This window comes from Danio aesculapii, chromosome 14 (assembly GCF_903798145.1).
Source record: "Danio aesculapii chromosome 14, fDanAes4.1, whole genome shotgun sequence".
In the NCBI taxonomy this organism is placed as follows: domain Eukaryota; kingdom Metazoa; phylum Chordata; class Actinopteri; order Cypriniformes; family Danionidae; genus Danio; species Danio aesculapii.
The window spans coordinates 20,321,989-20,337,081 of record NC_079448.1 but is presented as its reverse complement, the minus strand read 5'-3'; positions in this window follow the sequence as shown (position 1 = coordinate 20,337,081).

The window sequence follows — 15,093 nt, the reverse complement described above, 5'->3', positions numbered from 1 at the left end:
GTTTATGTGGATTTACCCTGTAATTACACTGGTATCACAAGGTGAGACCTTCTAATGAAGCTTTATTTCTGTCATACAATGTTCACAAGTACATGGTATGCAAACAGGTGTGGAAGTGAGAAAACACCTGCAAGTACATACTGTTGTTACTCAATGCACTTACATAATTCTTGTTACAGATGTGTACTTTCTTAGTGTTGTTACCAATGTCCTGTTACACATTTGTACTTACACATACCATTCAGTAGGCTGTTACATGTGTGTAGTTACACCAATATAACACAAGTAACTACTATGTACCAGTGTGTACATACACTGTAGTTACATACTACTTACACATCTAGTTACCATGTAAGTTCACAGGTATAAGCGACACTTAATATAAAGTGGGACCCCAAAAGCATTACTCCTTGGTAGCTAGAAGTAATAATGGGCGCTTTATCTACACATTCAACCAGGCCTGCCTTCACTCACTGGGCAGTACTATGAACATCTGCCATGGTGTCATAAAAGTCATGATTGAGACAATGAAATATTTTAAAGAACTAATATTATAGAATTTTATATTTCATGGAAGTTTTAGGTTGACAAAATATAATGCTTACCTGAAGACATTTCAAAACTGGTTGCCATACAAATGGACAATCAAATAAATTTGAATGTTTTAACGCAAATATGCACACGCTTTTCAAAATTATTCTGCGGTCTGAATTGTTCATTATAGTTGTTTATTTGGTTTCCTATTAGGGCTCAAAGCAGTCACATATTTAATTGAAAATTTTCATCTTTTATGATAGTGTTCTTTTTAAAAGAATGATTAAGAAAAAATATGCTTACATCTACACTTACATATTCGTTTTGGAATTAAAAATGTAACGATACAAGACACGCTATTTATTTTAAGTGAAATATACTTGTAAGAAAATACAATTACATTTATGAAATAGCCCATATTCCATAACTTATTGCAATGCCTTTGAGGTAAAGAAAGAGAGAGTTTAAGAGCCATTATCCATAATTGGTTATTAAATTAAAGTTATTTTAAAAAGTCGAGTTTGGTTAAAAATCTAGGCCTACTTAAATTGCATCTGTTTAAACATAAAGAAATTAAAGTTATGCAGTATACGTCCTGGTGACATATAAACATACACTTTAGCATCACTATAGTATAGATAATCTACGAGTACCAACATTCACCAATTTGATACAAACTGTACCAAAACTGTTTCATATGTTTGTTGCTGAGTAGCAATAAGTATTTTTGTTTTATTTCTATGTTATGTGATACTAAATCTTTTTTTCAGACCTATCATTTTAGTGATATATTTATAATAAAGTTGAAAAAACAAGCTAATAAATTTAGTTAAACATCATGTGCTTGACATTTTAGTAAATAGTTAAAGAAAAGAGCTGGCCCTGCACCACACACACACACACACACACACAAACACACACTCACAGTTCGCCTAGACTAGAGCGCCAGTTCAGCTTGCTGGGTGCAATTTAGACAGCTCCCTTGAATCTGAGCTGAAATATTTTGAAACTTGATCGTTGCATGTGTGTAGGAAAAGCTGACGATCCGTAAACAAAGCGGCACGCGTCGCGTTTTCAACCTGGCTTTACACGCGATATGAGAAAATAAAGAGTTAACCTGATACAGTACACGCGGTTACAAGTAACAAAACACAACTAAATGCATAATTTGTAAGCTAGAGTAAACGAGGCAACAGTTTTAATCGCACGTACTTACACTTGTAAAATGGGGGAAGTAACTGATTCATGATGCACTAATCCATGTTCTGACAGTCTTTACTGATCCTTCCTTTTACAAACCGATGAAGTATTCTTTTTAAGCATGTAATTTCCAGAAGCACTCGAACTGCTCAAGGCTGGGCTATATTGCTGAGGTTTCATCTTTAATTAATAATTTTTTATTATAATTATTACAATAATAATTATTGTCAATAATATCCATCTGCACAGCGTGACTTCATTCGACCGGTGTCTGTGTGCGTCTCTGTGTGTGTGTGGGTTTTTTTTTTTCTGTGTTAGTGGGCGGGCCGCAGGTTTCAAATGTCCTGGGTTTGCGCGCGCAACTACTTGTGTTTCGTAGCCGCGTCATCACGAAACACCTAATGACTCGTTATCAAGACGACTCGTTTGAAGCATTATGAGTCGAATCTTTTATAGATGAATCAATAGTTTTAAACACTGTACACTTTCAGATTTAAACCTTAGCTTGATATTTCACTTCACTTAGAGCTATGTTACACACTACATGGAAGGGCATTTTTCAAAAACCCATAATATGGGCTCTTTAATATAACTAAACTTTTTGATGTAGCAAAAATATTTTACTACCATTTTGTCAAATTGCTTTATTTACACATGTGCACATAGAAATTAGAACTTTAAATTCTGATAATAAAAAATGAAGAGTTCAGATACCAAAACCTCTAAATGCCATGTAAAATGAGCATTTTTCTCAGCCTCATATATTTATGTTCATTTATTTCACTTTAAAGGCAATGGAAAGGATGTATTCGTCACTATAAAAGTATAATCACTGAGTCCACACACAGGAGTTGGAGAAAAATGCTCATTTTTAAGTATTTAGAGGTTTTTGCATCTAAACTCTTCAAATATGAAAATATACTTATTTTTAAAATACAATTTTTTTATCATATTTTTTTGGGAGGGAAATCTGTTAAAACTTGATTTAAATTAAAAACTGAAGACTATTGGGCTACAGGCCTGACTATTTAATTTAACTTACAAATTTGTATAAAGAGAGATTTAATTAATAATATATTTTAATAGCAGTTAAATAATTAATAGCAATATATAAAATAAAAATTGTAAATATATATATATATATATATATTAGGGCTGTCACGCGATTAATTTGAAATATTTAACGCGTTAAAAACAAATTTACGCAAATTTGCGCAGTTGCAGTTTTTTTATTTCATGTTGTGGCTGACGTGTGTTTAACATGCAAAGAAATTTGGATGAAACCAAGGAAGCGTTGATGTTGATGAAGCTGAAGGGATCCCTCACTCACCGGGTGCGCTGTACTACGTGCGTTGTCTGTCTCTGTGTGTGTGTGTGTGTGTGTGTGTGTGCGCGCGTGTGTGTGTGTGTGTGTGTGTGTGTTTGTAGTCCACTTAGAATCCAACATGGAAATAATTTTTGTTTGTTATTGCCATTGATTGTTTTGAAATTCAAATGGCACTTACATGTCTGTGTTTTTATTTCTCTAATAAATATGTATAAATATAAATATGCGTTTCGTGATTAATCATGATTAATTACATTAATTACGTTTTGTGATTAATCATGATTATTTACAAAAAAGTGTGATTAGTTAATTTTTTTTAATCATTTGAGAGTCCTAATAGTTTCCTCTAGGATTTTTTCTAGCAGTGGCGGCAGCCTTTTACACAGCTCCTTCAACTACCAATGGCGTTATTTCAATGACAAATGTCGCGAGCGCAGTATTACATGTCGAGATCAAGCTAATTCAAGCATCTCTGCTTGTGCACCGTTTTCCTCTGTTCGTGCACAAAACTTTTTGCACGCCCCCTCAAATATACGCTGCTCAAGTGCAGAATGAGCGCTCTCAAATAAACGCTGCTGAAGTGTGATTTAGTGCATTTATGTAACGGGTATGTCTCCGACAGTCAGTCAGTCAGTCAGTCAGCACATCACCTTAAAGGGTTAAACAAACAGTACCTTTTAATACATTTTGGTGCAATTATAACCCGCTATTAAAAAAATAACGACTCAACTATTTGAAAAAGAAGCTGTAATGTAGCCGTGGCGAGATGAATTTTGGTGTGGCGCCCCGCCACAGAAGGATGAATGTAGCGGAAACCATGATAGATATATCCATATATGGTAACACTTTACAATAAGGGTGCATTAGTTAACGTTAGTTAATGCATTAGTTAACATGAACTAACCATGAACAACACATGTATTAAGCATTACTTAATCTTTGTTAATGCTAACTAACCATTTATTTATGTCTTAGTTAATGCATTAGTAAACATGATCTAACAGTAAACAAGGACTTTGCTCAGCATTACTTTATCTTTGTTAATGCTAGTTTACACATATTCTAATGCATCTCTTCACATGAACAGCTTAATTAGTTAATGTTTACTTATAAACTAATGTATTGTTAATGGATTAGATAACTTGACCTAATAATGAACAACTCATTTATAAAGCAATACTGAATCCTTGTTCATGAAAACTTACAATGTTAACCAATGTGTTAGTTAACATGAACAAAACAAAAATCTTTGTTCATGTTAACTACTCATATACCAATGCATACCTGATCAATGTCAGAGACAAAGGAGTTCTAAATGGACCCTCTATTGGAGTGCATCTCGACTTCAACTGTTATTCGTGTTTGTTAACTGTTAACTAACATGGTACATTATTAACAAAGTGTTTGTTAATAGAATTAAGACACTTATTGTAGTGTATAATAGTTTAACATTACCTAAGGCTTTGCTAACATTTGTTAATTCTTTACTAACATGATTTATCATTAACAAAGTGTTTGTTAATGGAATTAAGACACTTATTGTATGTAAACTATTCCAACATTACCTAATGCTTTACTAACATTTGTTAACTGTTAACTAACATGAAATATCATTAACAAAGTGTTTATTAATGGAATTAAGATACTTATTGTAAAGTGTAAACTATTCTAACATTACCTAATGCTTTACTAACATTTGTTAACTGTTAACTAACATGAAATATCATTAACAAAGTGTTTATTAATGGAATTAAGACACTTATTGTAAAGTGTAAACTATTCTAACATTACCTAATGCTTTACTAACATTTGTTAACTCTTTAATAACATGATTATCATTAATCCAACAATAACTAATATAACTAACATCTGTGAGTTCATTAAAACATTGATTACTGATTTTCTTGCAACTCAAATCACTCAAAACCATGTATCACTTAGACTTTCAGAACGCTACAGTTACTAAAGTAACCCTTCATTCCCCGAGGGGGGGAACGGAAATGCTATGTGGAAACTTCCACTATGGGGATTTCGTCAGAATCCAATCATCTGAAAGAGTATAAAAACGGGCCAATGAAATGCCAATGAGTTGGCAGCGTCAGCGTGCACAGCTGGCGTCAATGACAATCAGTCATGCTATAAAGACGCAGCCAGTGCCATGCTCGACATCCTTTTCTAGCTGAAGAGACTTTCACGCTCAACAGCTAAGGGACAATCGTTGTGGCAAAGGAACATAGCATTTCCGTTCCCACCCTCGGGGAACGAAGGGTTACTTTAGTAACCATAGCGTTCCCCTTCGGATGGGGAACTCCAATGCTATGTGGAAACTTCCACTATGGGGAAATTATGGAAAACGCCACAACGAAAGAACCTTACTGCGTCCCTGGCGAAGGGTGTGCCACGCAGTAGAGCGAGCGCACCTACAACGCCCCGAGACACAGTCTTCCAACGTGTCCCCTGGCCCTCACTTACCTGTTCAGAACAGTTATGTTTTTCGGGGAGTCGCAATAACCCAGTAAAATAGGTTTTGATACGACAGTACGTTGGGAAAGCGTTCAGTCCCGATAGGGAGGACGCTGCGGAGCTCACCTGTTACCCAGAGGGGAGACCTGGTGACAACCTATGGACTAGCCCAGAAATGGGGAGTCCTTGCATAAGGATGGTTAGCGGGGAGGGAAGACACGAGCCTGCCCTAGAAGGGGGGACTATACCGTGGCTGAGTGAACGTATGGGATCGCCAGCGGGGATCACACATAGCAGGCACCTATACCCAGAACGCGGGCTGACCAGCGGGCATGCCGACAACGTAAAGGGCCAACACCTGACTCCTCCGCTGAGTCAGGTGCTGGGGGCCTCGGAGGAACTCTGCAGGGTTCGCCAAAGAAATGGGAAACTAAACTGACAAAGCTGAAAAAGCGCACGTATCTCCGGGTTAGGGAGAGTGGCGCAGCAAGCGTGTTTCGACACCTCAACCGAATCGTTTCCTCAATCACCAAGGGTTGCCTAATACCCTTGAGGAAACCGGCTCCACTCGCAGATTGTAACCTTGCAAATGTATTGGGTGTCACCCAACCCGTAGCTCTACAAATGTCTGTCAGAGAGGCGCCGCGTGCTAACGCCCAGGAGGATGCGATGCTCCGTAGTGGAGTGCGCTCTCACCCCCGGGGGACACGGCTCACCCTGGCCCAAAGGCGAGGGAGATGGCATCCACTATCCAGTGGGCCAACCTCTGTTTAGATACGGCACTTCCCATCTGCCGACCACTGTAATGGACAAAGAGCTGGTCAGAGGATCTAAGGCTCTGAGTGTGGTCCACATATATTCGCAAAGCGCGAACAGGACACAACAATGAAAGGGCTGGGTCTGCCTCCTCCACGGGCAGCGCTTGCAGGCTCACTACCTGATTCTTAAACGGCGTGGTAGGAACCTTGGGCACATAGCCGGGCCGGGGTCTCAGGACAACGTGAGAGTAGGCCGGCCCGAATTCTAGGCACGAGTCACTGACCGAAAATGCCTCCAGGTACCTAACCCTCTTAACCGATGCCAACACGACCAGCAGAGCTGTCTTCAAGGACAGAAATCTCAAGGATACTGAGTCGAGTGGTTCGCAGGGATCCCCACGTAGGCTCGTAGCACTACCGCGAGATCTCGAGGGTATGAGAGGGGGGCGGGGGAAAACATCCGCCTCGCACCTCTGAGGAACTGGATGATGAGGTTATGCCTCCCCACGGTGCCGCCATCCACGCATCATGATGAGCGGAGATGGTGGCCACGTAAACCCTCAGTGTGGAGCGCGACAGCCTTCGCTCCACCTGTCCTGAAGGAAAGAAAGCACAACACTGATCTGGCAAGATCGGGGGTCTTCTCGGCGAGAAGCGCACCACTCAGTGAATAGACTCCACTCCAGGGCGTAGGCATGCCTCGTAGAGGGTGCACTAGCCTGAGTGATGGTATTAACCACCGCCACCGGTAGGTTACCTGTCTTCCTCGTCGCGTCTTATGGACCCCACGTGGAGGTTTCACAGAACTAAGCGAGGGTGCCAGATGATGCCCTGTCCCTGAGAGAGTAGGTCCTCTCTCAAAGGGACTCGCCAGGGGGGGCGTCGCGAGGAGGGAGAGTTCTGATATCCAGGTCCGGTTGGGCCAGGGGCGCAACTAGCAAGACCTGCCCCTCGTCCTCCCTGACCTTGCACAGAAACTGCGCGAGTAGGCTCACTGGGGGGAGTGCATACTTACGCATGACTCGGGGTGGAGTCGCCATTCTCCCGGGGAAGGAGATGCCGTGAGAGCCTGTTGGCCGCACGGTTGAGCCCATCCGGGGTGTGAATAGCAAGCAGCGACTTCAGCCGCGTATGACTCAGGAGGAGCAGACGGCGAGCGAGCTGAGACATGCAGCGGGAGCGTATACCCCCCATCCGGATGGAATACGCTACCGCGGCCGTGCTGTCCGTCCTGACCAGCACGTGTTGCCCCCTCAGCACCGGTAAAATGCGGCGCAGAGCGAGAAACACTGCCAACAGCTCTAGGCAGTTGATATGCCAATGCAGCTGGGTTCCCCTCCACAGGTCCGCAGCAGCATGCCCGCTACACACGGCCCCCCCACCCCATACTGGAGGCATCTGCTGAAACGACAGCCTGCCTGGACGCCTGACCTAGGGGCACACTGGCCCGTAGGAAGGAGGGGTCCTTTCCAGGGGGTGCGGGTGCGGTGACACAGCGCAGTGACAGTCACTCGGTGTGTGCCCGCGTGCCATGCGCATCTGGGGACCCGATCGTGAAGCCAATGATGTAGTGGTCTCATATGGAGCAATCCGAGCGGCGTGGCCGCGGCTACGGATGCCATATGCCCCAGGAGCCTCTGAAATAATTTCAGGGGGACCACTTTTTTTCCTGTCGAACTCTCTCAGACAGTTCAGCATTACCTCGGCGCGCTCTTGTGAGAGGCGCGCCTCCATAGTGATCGAGTCCAGCTCCAACCCGAGAAAGGAGATGTTCTGCACGGGGGCGAGCTTGCTCTTTTCTCGGTTGACCTGAAACCCCAATCGGGCGGAGGTGCCGGAGCACCTTGTCTCTGTGCATAATCAATTGCTCCCGAGAGTGGGCTAAAAATCAGCCAGTCATCGAAATAATTGAGCATGCGGATGCCGGCGAGCCGAAGGGGCGTGAGGGCACCCTCCGCGAGCTTGGTGAAAACTCGCGGAGACAGAGAGAGCCCGAAGGGGAGGACCTTGTATTGCCACGCTCGACCTTCAAACGCAAACCGCAGAAACTGCCGGTGGCATGGAAGTGTGGCGATATGAAAATACGCGTCCTTCAGATCTATTGCTGCAAATCAATCCTGAGGACGTACGCATCGCGTGATGCGCATCTGCGTAAGCATTCCGGAGCGCAGCCTGTGAAGGCAGCGGTTCAAAATGTGCAGATATAGGATTGGCCATAGCCCACCGCTCTTTTTTTGGGCACGATGAAGTGCGGGCTGTAAAACCCGCGCACCATCTCGGCTGGAGGGCCGGCTCGATTGCATCCTTCGCCAGGAGGACAGCAATCTCCTCTCGCAAGACAGGGGCGGACGCAGGACTGACCCTGGTCGCCCGTGAACCTGGGAGGCCGTTTCGCGAACTGAATCGCATAGCCGAGTCTGGTCGTATGGATGAGCCATTGCGATGGGCTGGCCCACGCTAACCAGGCAGGCAGAGCCCCTGCAAATGGTCCCACCCGCACGATCGCTGACGTGCCAGCGGCGGGGCAGCGTGGAGTGAGTGGGCTCATCCGGGGAGCGCTGGGGTCCCACAGGAGAGCAGGAGAGGAGATGTTCTCGTCTCGCACTCAAACTCCAGGAGAGGGGCTGGGAGTAGAGAGAAAGGAGACCGTTCTCTCGCGCTCCATGAGCCATTGGCGAAATGCACCGATCCTGCGAGCTGGAAGGCATAGCGTCCCAGACTGGCAGTGTTCGGGCTGTCACATCCGGAGGAGGGGAAAAGTGCTCTTTCACTGAGGATTTTGATGGCGTTTTTTTTTTTTTTTTTACGCCTTTAAATAACGTGCCCCGCCCTCCAGCGGGGAAAGAGCAAATTCCCTCCTCTCCAGATGGCCCGCCTCAGGGACGCTTCGCGGTCCGTTTTATCGAACTTAGCGGCGCCCTGGCCGGGGGACGCTGGTTGCCTGCGCGATGCTCGGCGCAGCCGCGTGGCCGGAGGCACAGGCGGGGGCGGCGAAGCAAAGCTGCGGGCGGGCGTCCTCGGCGAAAAAGCAGTGGATGTGGATGGCTCGGCGGGGGGGAGCGGTCATACAATCCCGCCGATAGAGACCTCGCCCATCGCCTCCGACTGCTCTATCACCGGCGTGAATTCCTGGGCGAATTCACCGCCAGTGTCGCCGAACAGGCCAGCCTGGGATATGGGTGAGTTAAGAAAGTGAACTTTGTCAACGTCACGCACATCACCAGGTTTAGCCTGAGGTGGCATTCCTGGATCACGGATGTGATCATCGTCCTTCCCAGGGCACACACAGCCGACTTTTTTTTTTTTTTTTTTGTAAGAGCATAGTCGGTTGCGTTGCGGAGCGCATGCTCAGTCCTGGGTCAGAACCATCCTCGCGCAGCCGGGCCAGCGCCTGTGCTTGGTAGCGCTGGTAGGTGGCCATAGCGTGCATGGTGAGGGGGAAGGCGCACGCAGCACACTGCGTGAGCCTACTGTGCCCATCCAGGAAGAAGGGGATGGGGAGGCTTAGAAGGTCTCGCCTTCATCCTTCACATCACACCCCTCTAATCAGTCCGGCCGCGGGGCTGGGGGATAAACCATCTCCAGAGCCACAGCCGAAGTAGCCTGGGGAAGCACAGCCGCAAAGTCTGCTTCTGGATTCGACGCCGCGCTCAAAGTCCAGGATGGAGCGAGCGGGTTCGAATCCTTATCAGACCTTGACAGCCCAACCTCCAAGGATGGTGAGGATGTAAGCGCACGCAGATCGGGCAGAAAAAAGTGCCCTCAGGACAGCGTGAGTTTACTGTGCACTTCCGGGAAGAAGGGGACGGGAGGCTTTGAAGGTCTTGCCTCCTTATATCCTCCACATCACACCCATCTAGTCGGTCCGGCCGCGGGGCTGGGGGATAAACCATCACCAGACCCACGGCCGAAGCAGCCCGAGAAAGCACGGCCATCATGTCTGCTTTTTAGATGCTAACGCCGCGCTCTCCACCTCGGAGGGAGGGAGCGAGCGGGCTCGCATCCTCATCAGACAATGACAGCCCAGCAGCGATGGACATCTGACCCCCGGTGTCATCAGGTGAAAGCGACCATCCAAGGACGGAGCGCTTCTCTTCACCTGAAGCTTGGATGGAGCGCGTGGAGGAGCGAGAGGTCCGCGGCCCGGGGGCGGCGGATTTACTCTCACTGAAACCCTCAGATCTGCCCGAGTGCCAACCGCAGTGCGGGGGACAACTGGGGTGGGTGGCTCTTTTGCAAGAGCGAGCCGCGATCTTAACTGCGCAACAGACATGACATCAGTGATGGCATGCCCCCAGACATGAAACGCTGTGCTCGTGCCCATCATCCGGGGATAGGAAACCACCGCATCCAGAAACGCACGGTCGGAGTGACGTCTTGAAAAAGATGCGCTGCACGACCGTGTTGCTCTTTTAGGAAAGCTTTTTTCCTATATACAAACCGCTCTTGGAGGACCGGACCCAAAGGACGCCAGGCAAGGGAGAAATACCCAGCTCGACCGGGAGAAGCTGCTTCTCGGCTTCAGTTGTATTCAGTTTTACACCAGTTACCCCCACTCGACAGGCCATGGGTTGTGCTAGCTGCTCCACTACCCCCACTGGACTTGGCTTCTCCTTTTTGACAACGGAATCCAAGTTGTATTGTATAGCCTGGTGACAGATAGTTTATTTGAGGGGTCAAATCTTTGAGCTTGCAAGGACACGATTGTTGGCATGGTGGTCTAGAGAGGGTGTCTGCATTACTGTGAAGCCGACCAGGGCGCTGGATGATTTCAAAATTATACTCGCCAAGCCTCTCCAACCACCTGGCTAGCTGGCCTTCTGGTTCCTTCATTTTGGTTAGCCATCAAAGACAGCTATGATCTGTACGTACAACAAACTGACGGCCTAAGAGGTACTGGCGTAGTTGTGATGTGAAATCCACTACCGCAAGCAGTTCTCGTCGCATAGTACAATATTTCTGTTCTGTTTTAGACAGCCTGCAGCTCCCATATGCCAATACGCGCTCCACACCACTCCTGCAAATGCTGCGGAACAGTATTTTCCCCGAATGACTGAGCACTGGCTGGCCTGCTGACCGACTCTAAAGCTTTAGCAGGTTGAAGGAAACCTGCTATAGATCCTCTTTTGATAGTTACAACTGTGCTCACCGGATTAAATATGCGGAGCGGTATGCTCATGGAGGGCTGGGCTTCCACCAGCACATGAGCAACCAGTACTTTATATTTTTCTACAAAACCCCTGATGGGTCTTAACATCCCTTCACCTTTAGTGTGCTTCTTGGAATTAATGTTGCCCCTGACTACATACTCCAAACCTGCCTCAACCACCACTGTTCTGGCCACCCTCACTGCCTGTGTCTTTGGTATATCCATAGCCTGACAGTATGGCACTTCCTCACTAAAAAGTATGATGCAATTATTCCCGAAATCAAGACGTGCTTGAGCCTGGGTGAGGAATGGGTGACCCAGAAGTGCTTCCCCGCTTGTGATGTCTGCCACCAAGAAATGCACATTCACTTGTCGATTGTTTATTTGAACTGGAATGTGACTCTCACCTATCACTAAAACATCAGCAGGACCCACCACCACTATTGTCTTCACTGCCGATGGCTGGAGTGGGGTCCAGAAATCCGGACGGATGGCATTGTACAGTTGCCAGGGCAACACACTCTTCCGTGCCCACTGTCCAATGCAGCGCAGACATTTAACCCTTGAATAGTCATTTGAATACTCATTTCCTGACTATAATGTTTCAAATGATTCACCGTGGGTTCTGAGCTTTTGTGGGCAGCTGCTAGGGATGGGTCCCTGGTTGTTTTCCTAGGGGAAGGGCAATTCCTTTTCATATGCCCAACACTGGTGCAGTTATGACAGCGAATTTCCTCCCATTTAATGTCTTTAGAGCCTCTCCATGGGGCTGGCATGTGCTGACGCTCAGATGCGACTGCTTTAAAGCTGGTCGTGGAAGTAGCTTTTACCATAACCGCTTCATCCCCTTCCCTTACCACAGCTGTGCGGGGCTTATGATATGAGAGTCCAAGCACTCCTGTTTGTGTGAGACTAGAAGAAGGGCCATATGCGACCTCTATTTCCTCAACTAGACGACTGAAGTCCCACTGAGCTGATCGTGGATTCCTGTGGACTATTGCTCCTGCTGCACCCATTAAACAAAACTTTAATTGGATGGCCATAGTCTCTTTAGTCCAGTGGTTTGCTTTTGCACAGCTCTTGAAGCGATAGAGAAACTCCCTCCATGGGGTGGTACCAACATATTGACCAGGACGCAAAGTGGGGTCTCTTTCCCATGGTCCATAGTCATCATCACTCTCAGAATTTTGATACTGTGCGGTACGTGGCCGGTGTGCCCATGACTCTTGTGGTTCACATATCGGGGAAGAGAATCCTAATGGCACTGTGGTATTATCACGCGCTGCTGGGATACGCAAACATATTCTTTGTTTTGGGATGCACTACAACACAGAGAGCTGTGGGTTGGCCGCAGGAGTGCTCTAGACAAAATCCCCCGCATAAGCAGAAGTGAATGGATTCATACATGGGGTTGCCACGGTAGCTATTAGTGGTTCTGCGGGCATACAGCCACCATCATAGGTGTATAAACCTGGTTCATCACATTCCACATGAATGCCATAGCTTCTTTCAATATCAGCTTTAAAGGGATTATTGTCAGATAACTGCAACTCCTAACACGCTGCCCATGCATTGGCATCATTCCTTAATTGCAAACAGTTAGTTCTGATTCCAGCGTCTTTCACCTTAGACATTGGCGGATGGAATGACTGATCATATTTACAAATAAACAATGCTTATTTTCAGTTGCAAAATGCTGACGAGGATCCACCATTTTGACTCACTTTTTTTGCGTTGTGTAGAAAACAGCGTTTGTATGCTTTAAGCTTAATTTCCAGTGACTTTTACAGCATGCTCACCCGTGCTGCAACTGTCATAAAGTCTGTCCCTTCGTGGTCGCCAGTGTTAACCGTTCCTGCTCTGTCTCTTTGTGGTGTTAGAGATAGCACGGGAGATTCACTTATTACTCCAGGGCCGAAGAATATTAGTTTCGGGGTTAACTCCCTTCTCTTTTCGTTGCAGCCGGTAAATAAACAAGGACACATGTAACTTGGTCCAGCTATTTATTATTCTCCGGGTGGTACAACTAAATCAGTCACCAAAGAGGAAACAGCACTCAAAAACAGTCTCATTGCGAAAAGAAAGCGCTCCTGTTTTTTTGTCTCTCCCTCTCCGCTTCACAGTTTTCTCTCTCTCCGGATGCGCAAATCCAAGTAATGCCAGTCTGGGACGCTCCGCCTTCCAGTTTGCAGCACCGGGACCCTTCGCCTCAGGCCCTCAGAGTGCAGCAGAACGGACTCCTTTCTCTCACTCTGGCCTCACCGCGGCCAAAGGGCGCCGACCGAGGCCTGGGTCCCACGGGGCGCTTAATAGGGGTTTTCCGGAAGGCTGTTCCCGGACGCTGCGCGCCGCCCCTAGACGATTTTTCCCGGCCCCAATGACCGCGCAGGCCCCTAGGGGAGGGCCCCCCGACCCGCTCCGAGGCGACGCCATCCCCATAGCTCCCCCGGTGGCCGCGCGGAACGCCGTCGAAATAGTCACTTTTTTCGACCCATTCTGTTGCAATCTGGGGTTCGCCACGGGGTGGCAGCGGACTGACAGAGACCCCCTACGCGGGAGAGCCGAATAGGTGAGGCCTGGGAGTACGGGGACAGCCTAAACCTCCCCCTTACAGCCTATTTGTCCGAAGAGGGCCCGCCCACCCTGCCGGGACCCTCCCACCTCCCACGAACAGCCTATTCGCCCCCCTGAACACCTACAGATGTTACTACTTCAATGTGTTCCTTTTGGCGCCATTCATACCGCGGCGACAGCGGTACTTGGTGCGCCAGCAGCTTTTGACCCCTGGGTGGCAGTTTAACCACAGATATTCAGCTTTGCCTTTCCACAACACTAAACAGACTTTTCTGTGCGTACCTTATGTGATCAGATGTGTTTAATTAAAATATAATTTTGCTTTAAACATTTTTAAAGTTTGGCTGCATATGGGGCATCTGTTAAATGGTTTACTGACTGCAGCCAGTGTTTTACGCTCTGCTTGTGCTCGCTCAGCGCGCTTCAAGTTTTGCCGTTGTGTGCTGTGTGCTCGAGCGGAAAAGCGTGTTACTTCTGTTTCATTGTTTAGTCAAATGAAAGCACTGCAGGTTTTCTGTTGAGGGTTTGGGTTGTCAATGTATGGCAAACTTTTAAAGATGGAGGAGAGTACTTGTGGTCGCTGTTTCAAGTTATCCAGAGTTGTATTTATAGATCTTGAATATCACAATATTAATAAAATTACAATTATAACATCGACATCAACTCGACTCGCGCACACCAGCTGATTCAGTCGTTTTCTAGTGACATACAAAAGAGTGCAGGGCTTCTTTTTTTTTTGTCAACCATAAAAGGCAGCGCGGTGCGCCGCGCGTTTTTGGAATGTAAAGGCGTGCGCTTTGTGATCGGCCACTAAATGTACAACAAATATTTGTTAACTCTTTGGATGGTAACACATGCGGTCATGTCACCCAGCCCATGAAATGCGGAGCCAGCTCCGGTGTCATCTACTGAACGCAAATGCCCAGCTAGTCCAGCCAGGTATGGCAGAGAGGCCTTTTCAAAAATGGCCAAATACAAAAGAGAAACTGATAAATAGTAGACGTTGATGAGAAATGGGCAGCATATTTGGTAGTTGAGAACGCGCCGCTCCGCAATGTAGAGCTGGTTTCCGAGAAATGCAGGCGGCG